Source organism: Charadrius vociferus, unplaced genomic scaffold (assembly GCF_000708025.1).
Source record: "Charadrius vociferus isolate BGI_N301 unplaced genomic scaffold, ASM70802v2 scaffold1591, whole genome shotgun sequence".
Lineage (NCBI taxonomy): Eukaryota > Metazoa > Chordata > Aves > Charadriiformes > Charadriidae > Charadrius > Charadrius vociferus.
In genome coordinates, this window is record NW_009646738.1 from 305249 (window position 1) to 322130 (window position 16882).

Consider the following 16882-nt stretch of genomic DNA (forward strand, 5'->3'; position numbering starts at 1 on the left):
CTTATTTCATATGCATCACGAGCCACAGCCAGGATAGGGAATTTGACTTCTGTGGAGAAGCTCTGACAAAGCAGAGTGGATGGTTTAAATGGACAGGCAAAGCAATACATCGAGTGTGGAAGTTGTATAGATTTTTCTTCCACTCTTCTACTATATTCTTTTCAAACATCTTCAAACTATACCTTATTTCAGGGCTTGAACTTGCTAAATAAATGCACCAAATTGACAGGATTCTCTGTCTTGCCCCTCTCCCTTCGAGTCTGTGTTGGTTACATCAAGGCTAACAGGCCTCTGCACGTTAGAGGTATCCGTTTTCTTAGGGACCTCTTACTTACTAGCATTAAGGCTTCCTGCTTTAAGTCAAATAGATAGGATGCTGCGGTTACAATTGGGGCATTGAAGGAGGAAGATATTGAAATAACAAGGAAATTGTTGTTTCAGAATGAAGAGTCACCATAATCTGCAAGACCTTTTCACAGGAGTCTTTTGAATGCTTAAGACCAAACTCTCAAGTGTTGTATATGGCTAAGGGAAGCACGAAGAGAGAATTCAAGAGCCAGATCTGCTGTCCATGCAAATAGAATGCTCAGTGCCTTCTGGGGGAGCCCTGGTAGACATCTTCATTGCTGTGCCATGTTGATGATGTACCATCACACTAGTGTGACTGTGATGGAGTAGGGAAGTGGAACCGTGCCCTGCATTACCAGAACAGCTCAAGGTAAGATGTAACATAAACCCCAGCAGCCAACAGGAAAGGCTTCACTGGTATGTTGCACAGTAGCAGCTGGAAGACAGTTTTATTACTTCTGGCTCTTACTCCAAGCCTGGCTTGTTTAAGATCTGAGTGTCTCTCCTTTAGTAGTAAAATATTTTAAATCATAATACAGTTTAAAATAAATGACATATTATGTCACACCTTAATATACAATCTCCACTTTCACTTGGGAAGACCAAAACTTAAAAACTGTTTCGTAATATGCAAACACTTCAGGTTTACTTAACATTTTGTATTTTCCTTGGCTGTACCAGTTTTCTAATTTCTAAATATAATCTACTTTCTAAAGATATAAACTCAGCTACACTGAATATTTACAGAAAATTGGAACGTAATTTTTCCTGTTCTAAGAATGGAAATTGAATAGTGCATCCAAATAGATGAGGAAGATTCTTTGCCAATTTTTTTTTTTTTTAATTAAAAATAATTACAGTGAGAGATGTGCCAGTTTAGGACAAGTTTTTATATGCAACTGACTGTATCTATGTGTATATAATCAGCCAACTCACAATAACTGTATCTATATCTGTATATGGTCTGCATATATGCCTTTTTATGAACAAGGAAACAGGAATTATTTATTCAAGAACTAAATTTAAATATCAATCCCTGCCTGGCTGCCTTCACAGGATGCACAGAAGTGGGACCAGAGCTAGTGCAGGTGTCCTGCATGGCTTCTGCTGGAATGGAGTTAGAACAGCCCAGTACTTCAGAGCCTGCACTTCGAAAAGCAGACAGCCTGGGGCCTTAACTCATGCTGTACGTCAGAGCCTGTGCTTCATATATCTTCCTAAGGGACAGCAAGGACAGAGGGTGGAATGAAAACCGTAATGTTATGCAAGGAGAAGATTCATTGTAGTCTGATGCCGTGGCAGGCACAGGCAGAACAGAAGACGCAAAGATAATACAAGGCAGTAGCAGTCTCAAAAGGGAAAATACCCCTCTCTTTAGTGGCAGAAGGACTGGAGAACAGCTTGGCTACTTTTCTCTTGGATCCAACTGGAAGTGTCCAGTTCTCGTCAACACTTAAAGATAAAGGTTGGTTGCTGCACTTTAAACTTGTGCTCTGTAGTTGAAGTGACATGTTAGACTTAAATCCACCCATCAGCTGCTTCTCCTTCTGCAGCGTTAACGTCTGGTTCCTCAGCACATCTCTTATTCCTTCAGATTTACTGTCTTGCACTCAGAATAATTAAACCACTCTCTGATAAATGGCTGGGGCTTTTTATGTTTTGCACAGCAAGGCATTAATTCGGTTTGCACCGACTTTCATTTCCTTGGACTGCCATTTATTTAAAGTTCTGTATCTTTACTTAAACATGAAATGCATTAATCAGTGATACGATGGCTTAAGTTCTACTTTATTACACTTAGGTGGAGCTGGTGAAATCATGTGGTTATATTGATCTGCGCTCAAATCAGGGTTCAGTTCTGACCTTCGATATGCTTGCATAGAGCTCCTGCTGATTACAATGAGAGCCAAGCATGTGCAGCCAAGGCTCAGCATTTGGCCTTCGGTCAGAATATGCATTAGTTTTCACTTTTCTCTAGATGTAGAGGATATGTCAAAAACATTGTCCATTTTAAGCTTGTTTTTCTTTTCCTTTGCTTGTCTAAAGCGAGGCGCCTGCTCCCCTCTTCCAACCCCAAGTGAAAGTCACAAAGCTAACTTCCAACTTTGCCAACTGTAGTTCTCCAACCTTGCCAGCGCTTCTGCATCAATGATGAGGACAGGTCACATCGCCCTGTTGACACAAAGATACGCCTTTGCAGTGCAGCCCAGGGATGACACAGGTGACCCTGCCTGTCTGTTTCACAAGCAGAAGTATTACGTCAGTTCTTAGTGGAAATTCCCCCTCGCCAGGCACCTCGTGAAAAACGGTGTTTTAGCCATTTAGATGGTAACTAGTTATGTTTATACAGGAACTGTTAAACTAATTTAGCAATAACATATTCAAAACTACCATCTTGCACAATGAGAAAAAGCTGAAAACGGGCAAAATGTTAGTTTGAATGGTCTCAATAGAACTGGCCAAATATTTTTAGCACTTATGTTAGTGTCATTCCAACAGGGTGCACAAAAAAAATTGAAGGTGAGACAGAGTTTTCTCATTCTGGTTCCAGTGAAAGACACAGCAATAAGTTTCCTGCACCAGCAGCATACAGTGTCTGAACATAAAAGCAGGACAAGTTTTGGGGGAAGGGAAATATCATGATACGGTTTCTGAGACAAAAACCTTAGGCAAAGAAAGAAGAATTTTACTATGAATGTTCTATGAATTTTTAATGCTCTTGTACTGAATTTGGCAGTGTGCTTCTGATGTTATGATCGTCCTTTCCAGCAGCAAGTTGGGAGTCCAGTTTTGGAACAGGCTGAACTTCAAACAACCTTAGGGAAAATTTAATTTGAAAGAATGTTGATGTCTATACACACACAGTCTAAGTATTTAGATACGTATGTAAAAGACTTAGCTGCATGTAAAGTGGAAAGCAAGGATTATAAGGCAACATTCATTTAAGGAGGTACAGCCAGAAGAGGTTTACTTTTATGTACAGGGAAAGAATTTTCTTTCTGAATTCTTAAGAAGTTTTGTCGGGTTGCTGCTTTGGGTTTTTTTTTGAGTCTTGGCGTACTTCATGCACACATGCCCAATCAAAGTGAGGCTGCATAGCTTCAGGCAAAGTTCTCATTTTATTTTGGCAGGATCATTTTCCTGATTTTCCTCTGAAAGCATTTAAAATAGTTCTCCTTTATGAGATTTGCTGGTTTAAGCTTACGTAAGAAAAAGTTTAAAAGTGGAAGACAAAATTGCTATTTAAATCTATTCCTTCTACTCAAAGTTCTCTTCTTTTTTTCTTTTTCATTGTGCTCCCATAATGCTGTCCATAAAACGTCCACAAATGGTCATTGATTTTTTTTTCAAGAGTGAAATCAATAATTGGAGAAATGCAGTCCTTAAGGTCATGATAAAAGGCTGATAGAACAATATAAAATAGCAGCTTCAAATGAAAGCTTGATGGTAAGGTTGCAAAGAGATCCACAGACATGCTGACTGTTGAGAGGCTGATGACACAAGCACCTTTACTGAAGCAATGGGAGAAAACACCTCCTTCATTAGGATAGACTGTGTGAAAAGTTGACTTAAGGGTCCTCTGCATGACTGCCGCAGTCGTCTTCTCTCCAACATGTTTTTAAGTTTAAAAGACTGTGAAGAGCAAGAAAGTCTGTTCTGTGCCAAGTGATGGAGGAATACCCACACAGGTGAAAAATCTTGAGATAAAGGTGAGTCTCTTTCAGAGTTTGCACACTTAGGAGTGTGGCAAAAGTAATGGGGCACCCAGAGAATAAAATATCTCGCAAAATTTTGACAAAATGTTGAACGGGAAATGTGCATTTATGAATAGCTTGCTATTCTCTTTTTGCCGCTTTTCTCCTCTTTTTACTGTCTTTCTCTCTTTTTAAAAATATTCACCTTGATATTTCTGTTGATTCAACTATTTCACATTTGTTTGACATGTCAGAATATTCTGAAACATTAAATTACATAAATCTTTCTTGTACCAGAGAGACAATTCAAATGCTAATGTAGAGTTAGACCCCTTATTCCTGTTATATTCTTATACTGTAGAATATTAGGGCTAATTCTGTCTCACTTGCTATATGAGCATTCCAAAAGTCCACCTATGAAATGGAAACTCTTCTAAGTATCTTTGCCCATGCAAATGCCAAGTTGTTTCCATGTATTTGAAAGACAAAGTCCAGCATGGTGGACTTTTAGCTGGTGTTGAAAAGGGGAGATTTAAAAATGAAAGACCAAAATATTAGGAAAAGGTAAAAGTGGCAGCTGTTTTATGGAAACCTTGCTGAATTTCTTCTAGTACACAATTGTGTGTAAATACTGCTTTAAAACATTGAAATGGCTTTTTTAAAAACGATGTGAAACCAGAAATACATGCCTCCTTCTTCAGTTTTTAACTCGTGCCTTGAAAAGGCAAAGTTTCCAGTGACATGTACAGAAAACAAGGTCTCATTACTTAACAAGGTCTATTTCTTCAGGTTTTCTTTTTTTTTTTTTCTTCTACCGTTGATATTTTAAACATAAGAAGAGCCATCATTGTTAAGTTTGTCCTTCTTTCACTGAACTGATGTGGGAGGAAACAAAACACCTGACAGAAGCTAACAACCTCTTGTCAGATGGCATGCTGATGAGGACGGTAAAAATAACTATCCCGAGTTCAGGGGCCAGACTCGGACTCGGTAGCAGTAAGCACAAGGAAAGAACTGAAGAAAGAATTCTATTCCTTTCTTGCCTCGCTTTCTGAAACTCGGTACTCTTTCCACAAAAAGCCCTTTAGATTTGCAGATATTTGGGATTGAGGAAGAGGTGTTCAGTTTCACTGTCGGCTCCTTCCAGCCAAAGCTACAATTCAGCGAGCTTTCACCAGCACACAGAAGAAGAGTTGTCAATCAACAGTTAAATACCGACATGAATAGTGCCTTTGTAAATATTTCTGTTGTGCCTTTGAAAGCACACAAGCCAAAACAAAAAATCTTTTGACAGTGTGTGAAAAACAAAACTGAAATGCTTCAACAACCTTTCGCAGCTAGAAAGCTGGCCATATAAACTCTTTAAAATTGAATGGTCTTTGTCAGGCAGAGGAAAGCTTGTGTTCTGAGGTTTCACCATCAGGCAGCCCAACAGTGCAGCTGCGGGCCTTAGAAATGCGTTTCTTAGCTGTGCGAGTGGGTTTGTTGCATTTTTATTCACATTCATGGAGGATTTGCAGTCGTCATTGTATTCATCTTGAGTGAGTTTCCCTTTCAAATGCATTAGCAAGCACTGAGCAGTTTCCAGATCTTCAGTCTGATATATTCTAAGTTCTGCCAAATAAATCCCCAAGTTGAGTGATTTCCTTACCTGGGAGAACCAGGATTTGAGTTTCTGCTGTTTCCTTTTTTAAATGCTGATTGCACTTGGCATCACAGGCTCAAGCTGACTCTTTGGTAGCACCACCATAAAGCAGTAGGTTAAGTCAGGCTTAGATAAAGTTTATTGCTGCGTAATGTCCCAATTAATTAAGTCATGTAAGCATATCCCTGACTTTAAATAAAGGGATGATTGGAACTATTCATAGGCTTAAAGAGAGAAAAACAGATTGCTGAAATGCTGGCCAGCTTCTGAGATGTTTTGCTTGTCCTCCGTAAGTGGGTCCACTAACAGTGTTACTCCTGCATTAAAGTCTTTCCAAATCTGAAGTGCAGATAGCACTGATGGAGGCAAAGAAAGAGTTTTTTTAAGAGGCAGTAGGAAAAGAGCCCCGCATACACAGAGAAAGTATTTTTCATACATCTATAATTGTCTGTATAGGATAGTCTCAACGATGTGTATTGTGGAAAACACTGCGGGTGGTGACTAACTAAAGAGCAGAAGTGGAGCAGTTATCTTGAGTTGCACAATCACACTTGCAAAATTGAATATTCAGACTTGTTTGGATTAAAGGGCACGTTGGCTAAAGCTGTCAATTTATCTGCTGCTTTTATTGTAACTTGTCTTGGATTTTAACTTCCAGCAGAAATGGAAGGAGAATTGTTAGTACCTCATCCAATAACTAGCAGACTCAAGAGCAGCACCACTGCTGTCAGTCAGCTCAGAGGTGACTGGGACTCCAAATTCTCTCAGGAAAATTAAACCCAAGATTTTGTGTCCTAGGCCCTGTGTTTGTGGGAAAGTTGTTTGTTTTGTTTTTATGGGATAAACTGCTTTGTGCTCATGTACAACAATTTGGGTGGGTTTTTTTTAGTCATCTGGCATCTTTTGCATACCAGCTAATCCCCTTTGGAAGGGCATAAGTCTATTCTAGAATTGTTGTTTTCAGGAAAACAATTTTCAGCAGTTACCTAAAGTTAGACCAACAGTTCCCCTTTGGACAGTCATCCCATTGATATGCCATTCTGCACAGATTTACAGCTGAATTAACCTGTGTCTTTTGTCTATAGGTCCTCTAAGGTCAGTTCAGCTGACTGTAATCTTCCACTTAGATTTTAAAATTCAACTAGCCCCGGTAGACTTGCAGTTTTTGTAAACACAACGACATTCCCTTTATAGCAGTCATGTTGCCTGTCTCCAGGTGCAGTTGGTAGGAAGGTCTGCAATTCTTTGTTCACTGGGAAAAGAAAGTAATTCTTTGAAATGCCAAGACCTAGCAGCACTGGAAATGCAGAAGACGGATGGAGCCCCAGTATCTTTGAAAAATGGTGAATGGGGAAGACATCTAACTGCAGGAGCCAAGGAGCGATTTCTTTCCCAGATAGAAAGAGATTCTTCCAAGCACATTCTTTTTCAGCATATCAATCTTCATTTAAAAACAGGATCTGGAAATTTAAGATACAATGTGAATCTTTAGGTGGAGAACCAGCCTGCAGCTTCTGCTGAGGGGAACACTGCCAGCTAGAACGCAGGCTGGGATAAACCTCCTTAGAATTATGAGGTATAACCAATGTTCTTAATTCAAGGCAGATCAACACAAGATTGCTCGAACAGGAGAAGACAAATGTAAACTTCTGAGGCAGAGGTAATTTCTAAATACTGTCTGAGCTGAGAATATATGTGTATGTATAGATGGAGGGATCCATACAGAAACATCTAGCACCCAAAGGGAAGCCTAACGTGTAGGGTTTGGGCTCACGTTCTGTGGAGCTGTGTGGGACAGAGCTGTTGTTTCCTGTGGCTCTCACCTTAGCACCACAGATCCTTCCAGCTGGTCCTCCCTAATACAGTAAAACTAAAGGCTTGGAATGAAGAGCAGAAAATAGCTGGGTGGACCTTGTTATTTGTCCTGGCATAGTATCCTTATTGTAGTCCTTAAAATCGATCTTTGAGTTTTGAATTTGAAGTCAGTGCTTATAGCAAAATACTTTTTGTCCAGACCTTCATCTGGGATGTATAGTTATTTTGTCCACTGAAGTTAATGAAGTAACAGTGACCTAAATCACCTGAGCCTTAATCCTTCACATGGCTGGAAGCCCTGACTCTTAGTGTTTCCCTCGCATGCTGTGCAGTAGCAGAAAAAAAAGCATTAGAGAGAAGTGACATTTCTGTTTCAAACCAGAGACTATTTCTTTTGTTTTGCTTTGTTGTTTTGTTTTTTTTTTCTTCATTTTTTAGTTTATTTATTAAGTAGTAAACACCTACCAAAGGTGATACTGCATTTGAAAACATTAGGGATGGTAACTGAATATCAGAAGATCATTTAGGTTATGCACATATTGACAAGTAGAGTAACACAGTAGGAGTGGATCTGTAGAGTAAAACAGTTGGTGCTGAGGACTGGGTATGCCACAATATATTAATTTCAGTAGGTTTTACTTCAGACTGGTTCTGGTCTGAGCTGTGAATGGAAAACTCATCAGTGGTTGGAGCACCCCATGGGCACATCTTCTAGGTTCACATTATCTACAGGTAATCCAGATAATATGTTTTAAGACCTCTCTGCAGCGTGGTATGTGGGAAAAAACAGGTTTACTTCAAAGTTCTGCTCTTGGTCTTACATAAAATGCAATGTTGAAGCACACTTTTTCACTCTGTCCTGAAGACAGGTCATCAGTTGTACATCCTGCAATAAGTGCACAGTCTGCGTACGTTCTTGTGAGTTCTTCCCCTGTTAAAAGCCTTCCTACTAGATTAAAGGTAAGCTTGCTTGCAAAAGGATTATTTCTGAGCTGAAGTAAAGCATACCTTGTGTAGAGCATATAACTATGGGATCGTTTACACTGTTCTGAGGCTTGCCAGGGAACAGCTGTTTCTTATTTTTCAAGTGTAGTGAAAAGGAGACAGATCCGGCAAGAAAACTCAGACAGGAGGTGGTAATGTCTTAAAATTTGCGCTCCCTTCTTTGGGCAAGGCGTTTGACTCACAGGACTTGAAACTGGACCCAGGCAAGCTCCCTCAGGCAACACAGACACAGATGCCAAAGTGATTTCAACAACCAAAGATCTGACCAATAACTTTTTACCTGGAGAGGAAATTACTGAGATAGAAGCCTCGCTACTGAAGTTTTAAACTTCTTAAGTAATATACTTTCATTTTTAGTGTGCCCAAATGACCAACAACGCTATTTTTCACAAAGTAATAACTCCACAGATCAGAGGACAGACAATAAGAGATTGATTTGGAGTCATTAAAACAATTCATCAGTATGTTTATGTGACTATATAAAATAGCTTCCTGAAATAAAGTCTGAAACCACTGTTAGCACCATTATGGCAGTTGTTGAGAGCACTTTCCAGAGGGTAGCAGGAGGTGGCCCTGACAGCTGCTCTGAATTGTCATGTTGCACATTCCATGGTTTAAACAGTAATTTATTTTGCAATCTCTGCATCATCAATTCTGGCGTGTTTGTCCGTAATGTTTAATGTTTAAAGAGGTCAATATTTAAAGAGATTTGTGACAGCAAATAAAACCTCTAGGTTGCTTGATAGTTAATATGTCACACACTCTGATGGTGATATAGAACAAGAACTGTCACTGACAAAGTGTCAGTGTCTCTATTAAGGCAATAAATTAGGGTGCCAAGAGAACCACCAGTGAGAAAGACTATTAAAACTTCTGACGCAGTTTCTGAGTATCTTAGTAAAGTTCACCGAAGCTTAAAGGAAAAACTCTGTTTGTTAATCCTATTCAAAAGACATGCAGGGGAACAAACCAGTGTGAATAGTACAAAACAGGGTATATAGGATTTGCCAACGTGGAGAAATGAACGTCCCTGCCGCTCTGCCTCCTTCTCCGAGCCAGCGTGGGAAAAAACAGGCGTGCGTATTGGCAGACTGTAGGGTACACTACTGCTCTCAGTAATGCCTGTAAGAGATATCACAATATCTTCCTGCAGGATCACTGCTTTGAAGTAGCATGGCCATGCTTGGCATCGAGGTTCACAAAGTGGTGCTGGAATAACCAAAGAAGAAAATATGTGGGTTGTGCTGCCCACAGAGGAAGATGATGGCAATAAAAGCTGGTACCACAGGCGCTGAATTCAGTATACATGACTGTATGGTAACACAAGCATAGAAGAAAAGGGCCGGTGGAATCCTTTCACATGCCAGCGACCCAAGGTTAGCAGGCTCTGCCTCTGCTAACCCTGCTGCTTCTATATCACCTCTTCTGCCTAACAGGGCTTTCTGCAGCGAAGGTCTGCAGCAGTGATGCTGGGAAGCACAACCTGCCCTCCCTCTCCTTCCATGCTCAGTTCTGAATGGGAAGAGGACTGCTGCCTTAAACAGCAGATGGGCTAAATACTTCTGAGCAAAATCTGTAATTATCAGAATCTTAGAGATACTATTGCTCCTGTTAACTTAAACTTTTAGAAATTTTTAGTTATTTGATTAATGAGAGGACTTCTGATTTTATACCATACATTAGAGATGTATATATATATATGATATTTTCATCTGACAGGTAAAGTCACACTTGCAAGCACAAGGAAAATTCAACTGAATTGGTAAAGCACACCTTGAATCTGAAATTACTTTGGTTGAAGCATCAGGTAAAAGCATCGTGATGTAGTGTATTTGTTGTGCAAACACAAAGTAAATAATTAATTAAACATTCTTATATTTTTACTTTCTCTATTTTTTTAGGAGCTGTTACCACTTGCTTTCAGATAGTCTACACAGTTCTGATATTTCTGGGAGAGGGGAAGGTGTTTAAAAAAACCCCGTCTCTTAACAAGCAAGTTTGGTGTTTCACGCTGGAAAGATAGCTCACTTCCTGAAAATCACATCTGATAACATCTTTTCTTGACAAGAAATATTTTTTTTTTGTGTGTGTAAAGGGAGCACAAAATACAGTTTAATACTTCTAAACACCACTTTTAAAGAAATAGGGGATGTGGTTCGTTTCCCTAAGCTGATCCTTGCAAGCTAAATCCTCCATAGTCCCAAAAGACATTAATAGTTTCTTGTAAGTAGAAAACAGAAACAGAAACAAAACTTATAAAACCTTCTGAGGGCTCTGCTCACTCCCTTTCTGCTCTCTCGCTCTCCATCTCCAGACCTAAAAATGCTGTGAAGTTGAGGCAAGCTGCCAAAAGTTTCACACCCAGTGCTGAACTGGCATAAAGTCAAAGGTTGCTAGTTGCATTTGGATGCCAAAACATTAGCACGGCTCTCACCACTGGGTCTTACACATCCTTTTTCAAAGCTAGATACTTTCCAATTTTTGCCCCTTATATAAGCTTTCATTGCTTGCTTTTCCAAGTTTTCCTTCAGCGCTAATCTTGCTGCTGGTAAGAAACCATCTTGCATACTAAAAGTTCCCTCTTCAGTGGTAGCTGTTGATGGAGGTCGCTCTTCTGCAATGGGAAGCACATGGATCAAGTGTTGCATGCCCTGGGTATGCCTGCACCACCAGTTCAGTGCAGTTCAAGCCTGCTCTTTGGTCCATATACGCCATTCAGCCACACCGCAACCCCCAAAACCCCACTGAGAGGCTGCCTCAGCCTGAGCTCCGTAGATGTGTTCAGAGGGGGGACAGCCTGCCCTTTCCTAGAGCCCCAAAATATGTCCAAACTTCCACTCAGAAATGGGGTGTGTCAAGTTGGAGTGCAATACTGCCCTGTCGCTGATAAGCCAAGCCTGACCCTCGTTAACAGTGTGTGAATGCAGTCAGCAGCTAACCACCACAGTTTGAAAAGTCATGGGCTGCACCAGCTGGGATCTGCCTGAGATCTCTGGTCTTTGTCCCACAACAAATGTCTCCCCTCAGAGGGTACCACAGGAGACCAACAGGAGGTTTGACGCATAACTTGCAAGCATATTTTTGTGACATAGGTTTTTATTTACCACATACTCCTACAAATACCAATATGCAACTAATAAATCAAAACCTGCACTTTAAGCTCAGAAACGTTCCCACTGAACGTAGTGTGAGTATTCACATGTTAAATGCTCTGGGGTCAGTCACCTGAGGCTATGAGCTCCCAGACCTGCTTAAAGTCCCTTGCTGTTATAAACATGTATGTGTATTGAAGCATCTGACAAAACGGCAGACTGACACCCCTACAGTATTTGGTATTATAGCACTTTAAACCAAGGCTCTGTTCTCCAGGAAAAGCAAGGACTCCAATCACAGAAAATTGTGTAATGTTATTTCTTTGTGGACGTTCAGGTGACTGGCAGAAGGAACCAATACAACTGTGCAGAATACTTCCTGCACGAGGGCAGAGTTAACTCTGGCATGGAGGCAAAACTGCAGCCTATAGGGAAGTATTTAATCTCTATTCTCCTGTGCAATTCTCAGCAACACAGCAAAAGGAACACACACTACAATTAATGATTTACATATTTATAACCCAATCCTCTTGACCTTTGTTAGCCAAAACACCTGAGTAAACCAATCTGTATGCTTAAATTTCATGTAAGAGCTGGGAATGTGGCAAATGGTTTGGGTTGTTTTTTTTAAAAAAAAGTGGGCAGGAAGGATAATTGTTGTTTGTTTTTTTTTTTTTTTGTTTTGTTTTAGGTAGTACAAAGCAGGAATACAGAATTGGTAAGATGAAGTTTAACAATAAGACAACAATCGGTAACTGCTAAAAACAGAATGTAAAGAGTTGTTTTGCTTGTGCAGTTACACACTTCAATTTTGCCATGATAAGAAGTTGCTTGTTTATCTCATCCAAGCAACTGTTTCCTCATTTCACATCCCAGCAAATAGCTGACTAGGTGAAAAAGGCTGAACAGTAATTTTGAGGATTATAGCTAAATCATTGCACTGGTTTCAAGTTAATGGTCATAAAAATTTCATATTACCTTTGTAGCAGTTCTTTGGACAGAACACAGTATTTTGGCTATTTCCAATTCTTAGGATGGCAGGCACATCCTAAAGGAGTTGTTTGGGTTTGTTTTTTTTTTTTAAAAAATAGCCTTTTTGACAGCTACCTCTTTTGGCTTCATCCACCCACTCACTGAAAAGAAGAAATCTGAAAGTAAATTTTATGCCCTTGAACAAGGGCAGGATTCCTTTCCTGAGTATGTCTCACTGACATACTCAGGAGTATGTCTCACTCACAGCTGGCAGCCAGTGTTTTGCCTTGAGCTGAAGCAGCCAGGGATGCTCGTCAATTTTGTGGCAACATGTGGCATAACAGTGGTTTAGAGGCCTATTTGTGTCAGACTAGCAAGGGAAGGCCATATGAAAAAGCAAAGCTATCAGGGGGAGGAACGCATCTCTTCCTCTCAGGAACTCACTGCTCTGTTAGTGCCACGAAGAAATTCCTGCCTACCCTTAGCGTTCTGCTTTAGAGGCCAAAAGCAAATCAGGATCCATAAGCACTATGGATTCCTTTAGCTCTACCTAATATCTGTAGCTGCCAGATCAAAGCTTTTAACTGAGTAAACCAAACTATGCTTCTGTATTTGAGTCAAATACGCTTGATGGTGCACACCCTGCTGATAAAAGATAGTGCTTAATCAGCATAAATGCATGCTCTGTGTGCGACAGCACAGTGTTTTGCTGGAAACACCCTGGAGAGTTTTAGCTGGGGAAAATTACTGCTGTTCAGGTCGCCAGGTCTTTGAAAGGTTGTTTCTGTGTGGATGAGTTTGGTACACATGGAACACTAGAAGGCAATGACTGTTGGATGATATTGCAACCATACAGCTGCAGAGGGGGTCAGAGAATTAATTTTTAGAGAGGTTTTAAATGGGAATGGAAGGATGTTTGTTATTCCACCCTGACAAGTGTGAGACATAAACACTGGACTTGGGATCTTGCTCAACAATTACTGAGAAAAAAAAAAGGATATCAGCCTGAATTTCTAAGTACAGATACAATGTTGATAAAGCTCCACCCCCCCCAAGTTTTCATTACAATAATTTGTTATAGAAGACAAACAACAATTAGTAAAAAAACCAAACAACCCCGCCAACATTTTAAATGAAAGATTATTTTAAATAAAAGATTATTTTTCTCTTCCTAAATAATTTTTTGTTCTTCTCTATTGTGGAGTCACCATTTCCTTTGTTCTTCATGCTCAGGACTCACAAAGTAAAGAGGATCTTAATTTCTGAAGTAAAATAATGCAGACTTTAGGCTAATTTACAAAAAAAAACTTTGCAGCTTCTCTCAAGCCTGGTGCTCTAGCACACAGGGACCTGATGTTCTTCTTCACTTACAGGACTCGGAAGCAGGAACAAAAAGAAAGGAATAACTCTTTAATTTTACATACATTTTACTTGTGTATTTCCTTAAATAGAAGGTAAGCAATCTAATCTAAAGTACTACAAACCCCTTCTCTTTGACCTTAATTGGCTGGCAGAGGTGCAGCTATAGTACAGGTGATCCTTTGTTTGGTAAGCAGATAAAATCAAAGTTTGAGTTAAGAGTTTTAAATAACCTGAGTCTCAGCGCTGTGCTCCAATCCGTCCCTGCAACGCTGTAGCTGCTGCTTCCTTAATGCAGTGAATGCCTAAAGGTATTATATTACCTACTGGGTATTTAGGGAGAAAATCTAGCCTAATGGTTTCAATGGGAGTTTTGCCACCGACTTAATGTACAACCTGGATTTCACCCACAGCTTGTTGAATCACTGGGGTTTTTTTACTGAATTTTCCAAACTATGTGGTACTAGATAACCTTCATACTCTTATTTTCAGCACTATTGCTTTTTCTGAATCAAACATCTCTTGCTGATCTGCCTAAATGGGTCTAAAGAAAAAGGGGGAGAACGAGGTCTTTAAATTTTTGAAAGAAAGCTTTGTACATCTTTTCTAGTTTTCAACAACTGCAAAAATTCTATCAACAGGACAGAAGAGCATCATTTTGGGAAGATGAGCAACTAACCTTTGGAGGCCTTACACTTGATATGTTGGAAGAGTACTTGAATGATGCAGTTAAACTATGAAGGAATTTCAGGAAGGTAAAGGTTAACCTTACATATTCAAATCTATCTTTCTTTGAAATGCATCCCTTCACAGAGGAAACTGATTTGCTTAAGTGAGTCTTGGAACAAGTGACCTTCTGTGTTTTTCCATTGAAGTAAATAATCATCCTGTTTTCTAGCTGTACTAATGATTTCTGTCGTCCAAAAAGACAGTGGTTCTTTCTCTCTCTTTGGGGTGTGTGTGGGGGTAGATAGTGAGGGGCAATACTTTCTTGACATTAGAAGCAAACATATTAGTATGTTATAGCATAAATTAAGAGACAGGCTTTCTTTAGGCACACCAGTCTACAAAATCACTGCTCCCAGTGACTTAGTTTTATTAGAAATGAGCAATACAGGATCCTCCTTTGCCCAAACTCACCATTTCTGATTATATATGTTTCCCAATCTTTTATTAGTATTTCCATTTTGCAAAGCAAGCATAAACCTGCTCCATTTTGCATTCCCTTTGCACAGTTGCGAATGATTTAGCAATTGCAACCATCTATGTCCCATTATATAACTGCGCGTACTTCCTATTTCAATCAGTGTGGCAAATGACTAATTGTATAAATGTGCAGCTTAAAAACCTACTGATATGAAAACAAGATACAGAACGCCTTTGTAGTTGAGATGCCGCTGCCCTCCGGCTGAATATATCATGTTCGTGTCTGTAATGACACCCTACGCAGTTAGCTGGTTCACCTTTTTGCTCCCTAAGAAATGTGCTGAGTTGTAACATTTGTGTCCCGCTGTAGAAGCAACAAAGGACAGAATGTGATGCCCTCAGCCGGGCGACCTGTAGGTGCAGGTGCACAGATGATCAGGCAGCTGCATTAGAGGTATTCCATATTGATCCGTGGTAAACTTTGGATATCTCCACACTCAAGTGGGTGATCCTTTTGGACTGGGAAGAAGTGATCTCACAGTGAAAGAATTAGCTATTTCTAGAGAAAGATAAAAGAATATTTTTTCCCCCTGCTTGCATTCATTTATTTTGTTGGATGAGTTCAGGACTAAAGAGTTTCCTCTACTCTCCATGTAACACTGATAATATAGAAAAGTCTTGTTGAAGACAGCCATGCTGGATTCCTCTTCTCCTTAAGTTACAGCTAATATTCTGAATAGACAAACACAAGGAAGAAATCCGTGTATGCCCTTTGACACACACAGAAAGTCAAGAACAACTAGTGATAACCTGCAGAGACATAGCAATTTGTTTAAAAAGGAAAAGGACGCATATGTTGGGGAAAAAATCCAGTAATTTTATAAATGTTCCCTCTCTGATTTGTAAACTTACTGTTTTGAAAAGTATTACTCATAGTCTCAGTTTTATTTTTATCACTTGTCCAAGCCGAAAGTTGTTTCAAGAATGCAAATACACGACATGCCTACTATTCCAGGACGGAAAGAGGGTATTTTTACATGTTCTCCCACTTTTTGCAACCTCTAGTATATTAAAAGTGTACAAACTCAAAGGGTATCTGTGAGTGAAAGGAATTATCTATTCTTTTTGTCACTAGAACCACATGTATTGGTGCCCAGACTTTCAGACTGCAATGATGATGATTACTATAATTTTTGCAGATGCAGCCCTACAATTTAAAGTCCTGACTAGTTAGTAATAACGCCAACCCAGAGACATAAATTCTAACTTAGACAAATGAGCAGAATGTATGCTCTGAGCATCTAAATTCCAGAAAAAAGTATGAACTCATCACAAACACCATATAGCCTTGCTTTACAAAGTTCATTTATATCAACATCAATATTTTGCAATGTAATAACAGTCCTCTGGAATTAAAATGCAGGCTCATGTGACTTTCAAAAACTGAATCAGTATTCCAAATTAAGCTCCTGAATCCCTTGAAATACTTTGTTTTCTCTGCAGTGTTTTTTCATGTCAGCTTTCTGTTTGATCTAATGTACAAAAAGCTCTTGTCAAAATCCGGTCTGTACCTTGGTAGGTTATTAAGTAAATAAAAAACATATTGTAACATTAAGCCAGAATCTTGTGGTTCTTTATTTCTATATACAGCTTTAATTATTACATACTTTTACACCATAGTTAGCTTTGTCTAGCTTATTTTAGTACTGAAAATGTGTGACAGTATTGTAAAAAGAAGTTGAAAAATTAACAACTGCAGTTCCTGGCACCAAGAAGATCTACAAGCACTCAAGAATCTGTAATAA